The sequence below is a fragment of the Crocuta crocuta genome, unplaced genomic scaffold (assembly GCF_008692635.1).
Source record: "Crocuta crocuta isolate KB4526 unplaced genomic scaffold, BGI_CrCroc_1.0 scaffold51, whole genome shotgun sequence".
NCBI lineage: Eukaryota > Metazoa > Chordata > Mammalia > Carnivora > Hyaenidae > Crocuta > Crocuta crocuta.
In genome coordinates, this window is record NW_027527624.1 from 1348537 (window position 1) to 1357484 (window position 8948).

The window sequence follows — 8948 nt, forward strand, 5'->3', positions numbered from 1 at the left end:
GATCTCGCGGTTCGTGGGTTCGAGCCCCGCGTCGGGCTCTGTGCTGACTGCCAGCTCAGAGCCTGGAGCCTGTTTCAGAGTCTGTATCTCCCTCTCTCTCTGACCCTCCCCTGCTCACGCTGTCTCTCTCTCTCTCTCCTAGAAATAAATAAAACATTAAAAAAAAAATTAAAAGAGTTAACACTGGTGCTGTAACAACTGAATAAGGCCATTTATAAATATGCTTGCATGTTTAAAAATGTGTGTCTCAGTCACATCAGAAAAGTGTAGCAGCATAAAGTATGGGGAGAAGTAAATGTCTAGGAAGTGTAAGTAATTTTAAGATAAAATATACACACCTCTCAGTGTTCTTTTGGTTAGTCTAGGCATGGCTGATCACCTGTCATCAACAGGTGTAGATGTCAATGGTCTCAAAATTTCACATGGCAAATTAAATTTTTTAAATTTTATTTATTTTTGAGAGAAAGAGAGAAAGACACAGAGTTTGAGCAGGGGTGTGGGAGGGGCAAAGAGAGTGAGACACAGAACATGGAGTGGGGTCCAGGGTTCTGGGCTGTCAGCACAGAGATTGACACAGAGCTGGAACTCAAGAACTGTGAGATCATGACCTGAGATCATGACTTGAGCTGAAGTCAGATGCTTAACCAACTGAGCTACCCAGGGGCCCCATGACGTGGCAAAATTTTAAAGTAAGAGAAACCAAAGGCATAGATGGCTATTACTCTAGAATATGCATTGGGAAACTAGAACAAAAACTTAACCTAAAAGTGAGTGAAATCTCCCACCACTGCATTCAGCATGTTGTTATTTTATCCAGTGAAATAGCTACAAAGTTTGCAATCCATAGGATATACTCAGCTAGAAAACGTGGCTGGTGAGGCACCTGGGTGGCTCAGCTGGTTAAGCGTCTGACTTTGGCTTAAGTCTTGATCACACCGTTCATGAGTTTGAGCCCTAAGCTGTCACCACAGAGCCTGGGGCCTGCTTCATTCTGTCTCCATCTCTCCTTGCCCCTCCCCTGCTTGCACTCTGTCTCTCTCTTTCAAATATAAATGAACATTTTTTTTAAATTAAAAAAGAAAACTTGGTTGGAAATTTTGAAGTGTCAACTAAATTGCCACTATTTCAGAGCTAAAAACATAGATATGCAACAGGACCACCATTAAAGCTTAATGAGAGTTATACCTTATGAACAGGCTCAAAGGAAAATTAAAACTCAATTTCTGATTGAATTGAAATGACCATCTCTTCACCTTTCTAACAAATGGGAAGTACCTCTGGTAGAATGTGACATCCTGAGGAGACACCTATCATTCTTTTATGACCATATCTGCCATAGATAAAAATATTATACATGCAAAGAAATTGGAAAATGTGACCAATATCAAGAGAAAAGCTATGTAACAGATGACCCACATATAATACAAATCTTGGGGTTAGTAGACAAAAATTAAGTATTGGATTTTTTTAGTATGTTCAAAACTATGGAAAATGGGTTTTCTAGAAGTAATCATTAAGAATTTCAACAGAGAGGGGCGCCTGGGTGGCTTAGTCAGTTAAGCGTCTGACTTTCGCTTAGGTCATGATCTCGCGGTTCGTGGGTTCGAGCCCCGCGTCGGGCTCTGTGCTGACGGCCAGCTCAGAGCCTGGAGCCTGTTTCAGTCTGTGACTCCCTCTCTGTCTGACCCTCCCCTGCTCACGCTGTCTCTCTCTCTCTCTCTCCTAGAAATAAATAAAACATTTTAAAAAAAAAAGAATTTCAACAGAGAATTGCAGTCTGCAAAAATGATTGAACACTAAAACATAAAGTGTCTGAAGTTAAGAATAAGATGAACGGCTTTAACAGCCATACCCTAGAACACAAAATGATGGGTCTCAAAGATGGGTTCACAGAAAATATCCAAAGTGAAGCACAGAGAGAAAGACAGAAGAGAAGAAAAATGGAAAGAGAACAGGGTAAGAAGTACCTTTGACATGTTAAGAAGCCTTAGCCGGGGTGCCTGGGTGTCTCAGTCGGTTAAGCGTCCGACTTCGGCTCAGGTCATGATCTCACAGTTTGTGGATTCGAGCCCCGCATCAGGCTCTGTGCTGGTGGCTTGCTTAGAGCCTGGAGCCTGCTTCAAATTCTGTGTCTCCTTCTCTCTCTGCCCCTCCCCTGCTTGCACTCTGTCTCTGTCTCTCAAAATAAGTAACTGCAAAAAAAAAATAAATAAATAAATAAAAAAAAGGAAGCCTTAGCCTACATATAAATGGAGACCCAGAAGTTGCAGGAACCAAGTGCATGGTCAAGCATAAGTGTCAAAAGAATAACAGTTAAGAAGTTTACAAAAGTGAAGAAAAACAGTAATCCACAAACACAAGAAACACAGCAGATGAAGACAACAGAGAAACTCCAGCCAAGATAAATATAAATAGAACCAAGCCTCTGCACATAAAATAAAACCAAACCAAACAAAACCAACACTACTCACTACCAAACGCAAAAGAAGAAGAAAACCTTAAAGGCAGACTGACAACTCTTGTTTCAACTTAGAATGAGATAAGACCATTTTGCCCTGGATTTAAAAAAAAATTGTTTTTATTTATTTTTGAGACCAAGAGAGACAAAGTATGAGCAGGGGAGGGGCAGAGAGAGGGAGATACAGAATCGGAAGCAGGCTTCAGACTCAGGGCTTTCCACACAGAGCCTGTTGCGGGGCTTGAACTCACAGATACAAGATCATGACCTAAGCAGATGCCCAACCAACTGAGCCACCCAGGTGCCTCTGCCCTGCATTTAACAACGAGAACGAACAGGATAACCTAGAAAGCGCAGCACTTTAAACTCTATATTGGGCCTTCAGCTGCGGAGAATCCTCGGTAAGTTCAAGTCCAGAAAGTTAAAGAAAGGAATGAAAACGCCTGTGTTTGCTTCATTCTTGGCTAAACAGCTGGTGGAGAGAGAAGCCAGAGACCGACGAAAAACCTGCTAAACTCCCTATACATTTTTAATGGTCTAGTGTGTTCTGGCATGAAGTTTCAGAATCCTAAGAACCCCCACATGTAAATAAAATGCGCTCTAGTTTCCAGCTCAGGGCCTTCACCATGTGCTATTGTGGAAGTGCAGCAAGGCCTACAGAGTGAGTGGGTAGTGCTGAGGCTGGACCTGCGTGGCCTTCTGGAGACTAAATGAACCAAAGAACCAGCAGAAACTTCCAGAAGGAGCCAGTGGCTGGAGGAGAAGTGGAAGATGAGTCACAGCCCAGCACAGGTGGTGGGGGGCGGGGGGTGAAGAGGGCTGAAGGAAGCCGGGGAGTGAAGGAAAACCCCTGGGAGACACTCTGGATGCAGTTCTCCAAGGCTGAGGGAAGGGAATCAGAGCTGAGAGACATCTGGGGACACTGAATGCAGAGGGCCGGCTGGAAGAGCAAAGAGAAGGCCCAGATGATACTGAAAGATGACAGCCAGGCCGTCTTCAACTTCTTTGCCTTATGCATGTTGGCCTTCATATTCCAGTTGCATTAGGATCCCTGAACTTTATTTTTTTATTTTTATTTTTTAAATGTTTTATTTATTTCTAGGAGAGAGAGACAGCGTGAGCAGGGGAGGGTCAGAGAGAGAGGGAGTCACAGACCGAAACAGGCTCCAGGCTCTGAGCTGGCAGTCAGCACAGTGCCCGACGCGGGGCTCGAACCCACGCACCGCGAGATCCTGACCTAAGCGAAAGTCGGAAAGTCGGACGCTTAACCGACTAAGCCACCCAGGCGCCCCAAGGATCCCTGAACTTTAATCTCCGCTTCCTCCACCACACCTTGCTCACGAGTTCTATGTCTCACCAACACTTCCGAAAATGTTCCCAAGGAAGAATCCATTTTGAAAGAGGTGCTCAATTATGAGTGCTTCCCTCCTCTCAAGGACTATAGTCCTGTACTCTTAACTGTTCAATACAGATAAATATTCCAGATTCAGAGCTGTGGATTGCGGGAGGGTAGGTACAGAATCAGTTTCTCTAGCATGGTCACAATTGGAAAAATCCATTTGTTTGTTTGTTTTAAATATTTAACATTTTTATTATTGAGAGACAGAGCATGAGCATGGGAGGGGCAGATAGAGGGAGAGACACAGAATCTGAAGGAGGCTCCAGGCTCTGAGCTGTCAGCACAGAGTCCAACGCAGGGCTCGAACTCATAAAGTGTGAGATCATGACCTGAGGTGAAGTCGGATGCTAAACCGACTGAGCCACCCACGCGCCCCAACAGAAGATATTACAAAGAAAGGGAAAAGGCATATCACAGAGCTTTATTCTTTTTTATTGCCTAATTCCCAAAACACTTCATTCAAAATTTCTACAGTCTGTGAAGAAATCACAGCTGTCTCAACACGAAGAGGTAAAACATTCCAATTTGCAATAATCCCACCTTGGGTAAACCTCATTGGCTACGATACTGCCACTGCGCAAAGCTGAGGTAAAACATTCCAAAAGACACTACAAAAGTAGTTATTCATGACCAATAAACACCTCAAAAGATAATCATGTTCATTAGTCATCAAGTCAAACCCAAAATAATGCACCACACATATCCACTTGTACAGCTAAAATTACATAAAAATAAATCGAAGGCACTGGATTTTGGCAAGAGTTTAGAACAAACAGAACACTCATACACTCTTCATCGGTACAGTAACTTTGGAGAATTATTGGACACTGTCTACTACATCTAAACTCATGCACATTCTACAATCCAGGGACTCAGTGTTTCTCAACTGGAAGAAATTTGCCCACCAAGGAACATTTGGTAATCTCTGGAGAAAATTTTTGCTCTCATACCCAAAAAGAGAAGTGCTACTGGAATCCAGGGGGTAGAGAGGTCTTATGCTGCTGAACCTTCTATACAATGGCGGACACCCTCCATAATAAAGACTTATCCAGCCCCAAAGTATCAATGGTGCCAAGGTTGAACAATCTTATAATAATTTACTTCTAGAAATATACCAAATGCTAATATTTACTAAAATCTTAGCAACGTTTTTGTTTTTATAAAAGCCCCAAAATGGACACTACTCAATTGCCTACCAATACTAAAATGATACATAATGGTATTTCTTATACAGGGAAACACTGAGTCCAGGTCAATGAGAAAACCCATAACTACATACTACAATATGTATGAATTTCAAAAATGTCATTGAATGATAAAATTACATCTTGCAAAGATTTAACTTATAGAGAATAAAGAATTTGGTCCTAGCTAAATAAAAAGTTAGATGAATCTGGTCTATCTTGTTAGAGATGATGACAGTGGTGTCACTTGGGGTGGATTTATGACTAGAATTAAGATTAATTCTTGTTTGGGGGCTCCTGAGTAGCTCAGTTGGTTAAGCATCTGACTTTGGCCCAGGTCATGATCTCACAGTTTGTGGGTTCGAGCCCCACGTCAGGCTCTCTACTAACAGCTTCAAGCATGGAGCCTTCTTCAGATTCTGTGTCTCCCTCTCCTACTGCCCTTCCCCCACTTGTTCTCTCTCTCTCAAAATAAATAAATAAGTAAATAAATAAATAAATAATAAATAAATATTAATTTTTTTTAAAGAATAAGAGAGTTTTTCAGGTTTGTTAGTCACCTGTTTCTTGATTTAGCTTCACGTTACAAAGCATATTCAGATTTTCAAAGTACTTGTGACATGTGTACTTTTCTATACGTATATTAGATATGAGCACAAAGTTTTATAACATAGTACAATAGACTCATTATCTGCAGGGGTTCTAAGATCCCAAGTGAATGCCTGAAACCATAGATTGTACTTTAGACCATATATACAATANCTCTACTAACAGCTTCAAGCATGGAGCCTTCTTCAGATTCTGTGTCTCCCTCTCCTACTGCCCTTCCCCCACTTGTTCTCTCTCTCTCAAAATAAATAAATAAGTAAATAAATAAATAAATAATAAATAAATATTAATTTTTNAAACGAAACAATGATAACAATATGCTGTAATAAAAGTTAGGTAAATATGGTCTCTCAAAATGTCTTACTGTACAGTACTCGTTTTTTTTTTTAATTTCTGAGAGAGAGAGAGAGACAGCGTGAGCAGGGGAGGGGTAGAGAGAGAGGGAGACACATAATCTGAAGCAGGCTCCAGGCTCTGAGCTGTCAGCACAGAGCTCAATGCAGGGCTCGAACCCAAGAACTGTGAGATCATGACCTGAGACGAAGTCAGACACTTAACCGACTGAGCCACTCAGGCGCCCCAGTACTCATTTTTTTCTTGTGATGATGAGACAATAAAATGCCTATGTAATGAGATGAAGTGAGGTGAATGACATAGGCCCTGCAGTGTAATTTTAGGCTACCTTTGACCTTCTTGAGATAGGTCAGAAAGAGAATCATCTGTTTCTGGACTACAGTTGACCACGGAAAAGTGAAACCATAAAAAATGGAACTGTAGTTGAGGAAGCACTACTGTGTCTATTAGGCAGAAGGAATCCTAAGTGGTAGATTCTATGTATTAAAGAACAGGGCAAAGAAATAAATTTTCCTAATGTAGAAAATTTTCCTAATGTAGAAAAACTTTACAAACATCCTAAAAATTGAGTGTAATTTATCAGTGTAATCCAGTAATATATATACTACCATGCATATGAAGGATGTTTTCATTTACCTCAGGTCCCAATTTATATTATTAATTGAGTGAAAGCTACATAAATATATTGCTAGATTTAAAAGATCTACTGACAATTATTTAAATTATTCAAGGCCCAGAGGGAAATTAATGCAAAAGAACAAATCAAGAGAAAATAGTAATTAATAATAGGCTGGAATTAAAGGTTCCAATCCAAATGGAAAATTTTGGTAAACTAAATTGAACTATACGGAAGTCTTCCTAAATTACTCAAAAATTAATCATCTAAGAAATAACAATACAGGTAACTATAAAACACTGGCAGCATTTTCATTTGTTAGGCACTGTTCTAAGCATTTGATAAGCTTTAACCCATTCAGACATTACAGCCTCTTTGTGAAGAAGGTAGTCTTACATCCATTTTTTGGAGGCAAGAAACATGGAGTGCGGTAAGTCATACTGCAGTCCAGTTCTGGAGTTGGGTTCTACTTTGGTTACTAAGACTTCAGAATCCATGCTGGTAAATCCCTCCACCATATGACTTCTTTTCTCCTCCATGTACAAAGTTATGTCTGGGATCTCAAGACTCTTGTTTGAATAAAAACTGCTTTCCTTACATGCTAACAAGAAGAATAAAACAAAACTCTTTTTGGTTCCCAAGCCAAGTTGGCTCTAGACAAAGCCACTTAATGTGACATTTGGAGGCAAAGAAAACATCAGCCTATGGCTATTAATTTAAGTAAAACAAGGACCCTCCAAAGAAACAACACATGTGCATGTTGTCAGCAAGAGGGTTTGCATCATTTTTTTTTAGGAATATGAGAACTTCATATCAATAATTGTCTTCAGAAATGAACTGCAAGAGACGGGGGTTAAAAAGGAGGAATTATCATTATAGTCCTAGAAGAAACAAGCAAAAATCATGTCTAGAGCTCCTGACGTATTTATACAATATGGTTTTAAGATTTGTTTCTCTCTGTTAGATCATTCTTTATGCATGACAACCTCTTCTTGGAATAACATTTTTCTATAATAATTTCTACTTTTCTTGAATAATTCTATGATTACAAGAGAAGAAAAAAATAGAAAAGAAAAGAAAATCTTCAGATTTTATTCTGAAAGCACAAAGAAGAATCCAATCTCTATTTAGGGAGAGACCAAGTACCCCAACATAGAAATCTACCCTAAAGTTACACTGTTATTTATTTTTTAACTGAAATGATCTATTGAGACTACACAAGCCTCTGGGCTAGATGAAAGAAGAAATTTTGGAAAAGGTGAGTATAAGTATTTTGAATACAGTTTCTGAAATAGTTCTTTCTTTTTCTTTTTCCGTCTGAGTATTGTCCAGTGTTACTTAATTCTCAGACTCTTCCAAATTTAGGGATAGAGGCAACCCTATGTCTATAATGCTGAGTAAATTCATCACTAAGCAATGTGCTATCTAGAATCAGCATCAATCTTCTCACATTTTGAAATGACTAGGAGGTTCCAAAAACATCCTTTACTTTTATATAGTTACTTTTTAATTCACAAATAAATAAATTCTATATTTTAATATTTTATTTCTTCTTATCTCCTCTCTCTATAGTAAATACATATATAGATTGATCAGTGCACTAAGAGAGGTAGTCATCAAATAATGTTAGAAATAACAGGGTAAAAGGAGAGTCTGGCATTTTTGATAAAGTATCAGTTAAATCATTTTTGGAGAACTATTTTCCTTAATTATGGCATTTTACACTTAAAAACTGTAATCATTTTTAACATAGAAACCTGAAATTAATCTATTTAGTGGGCCTATTATTTTGAGGAGCTAAATTAATTTAAGAAGATGACCCTTGAGCTAAATAGATGACAATGTAAATGGCTCTACAGGATATAAATATGATATAATTTAGCAGTTACAAATTAATCACATTACAAAATACATTTTGATAGAATTGCCTGAAACATATATGAAAATAATTAGTCCTAATACCCTAAGGTATCTCTCCACCCATGGGTTTTCTGGTTTTCTCTCTCCCTCTCTATTTCTGTCTCTTTCTCCTTCTCTCAAACACACACACACACGCAAACACACACACACACACACACAATCAAGCAACTTATTTAGCAACTGTCACACTTTAAAGGAAATCCCCAATAAACTATTTCTTACAGTCACCTGTGAACCCCATGTAGAAATCAAGCAAATCAATTCAAAAAATGCAATGAAAGTTTACCGTCTGTAATCACTTATACAATATAATGCATAATTATATGCTAAAAAGCATTATTAAACTGATAATCAGAGAACCAGTTGCTTTTGAAAAATTTGAAAATAAGTTATTCAAAGGTAGAAATG

At 38.9% G+C, this 8948-nt stretch overlaps 1 non-coding gene across 1 annotated transcript; it reads right to left on the minus strand.

The window, feature by feature from the left end:
* Positions 1-4305: 4305 nt before the first annotated feature.
* Positions 4306-4442, minus strand: LOC144238416 (U4 spliceosomal RNA). Its single transcript, XR_013337108.1, has one exon. It is a non-coding gene; the product is annotated as a U4 spliceosomal RNA (small nuclear RNA).
* Positions 4443-8948: the final 4506 nt, after the last annotated feature.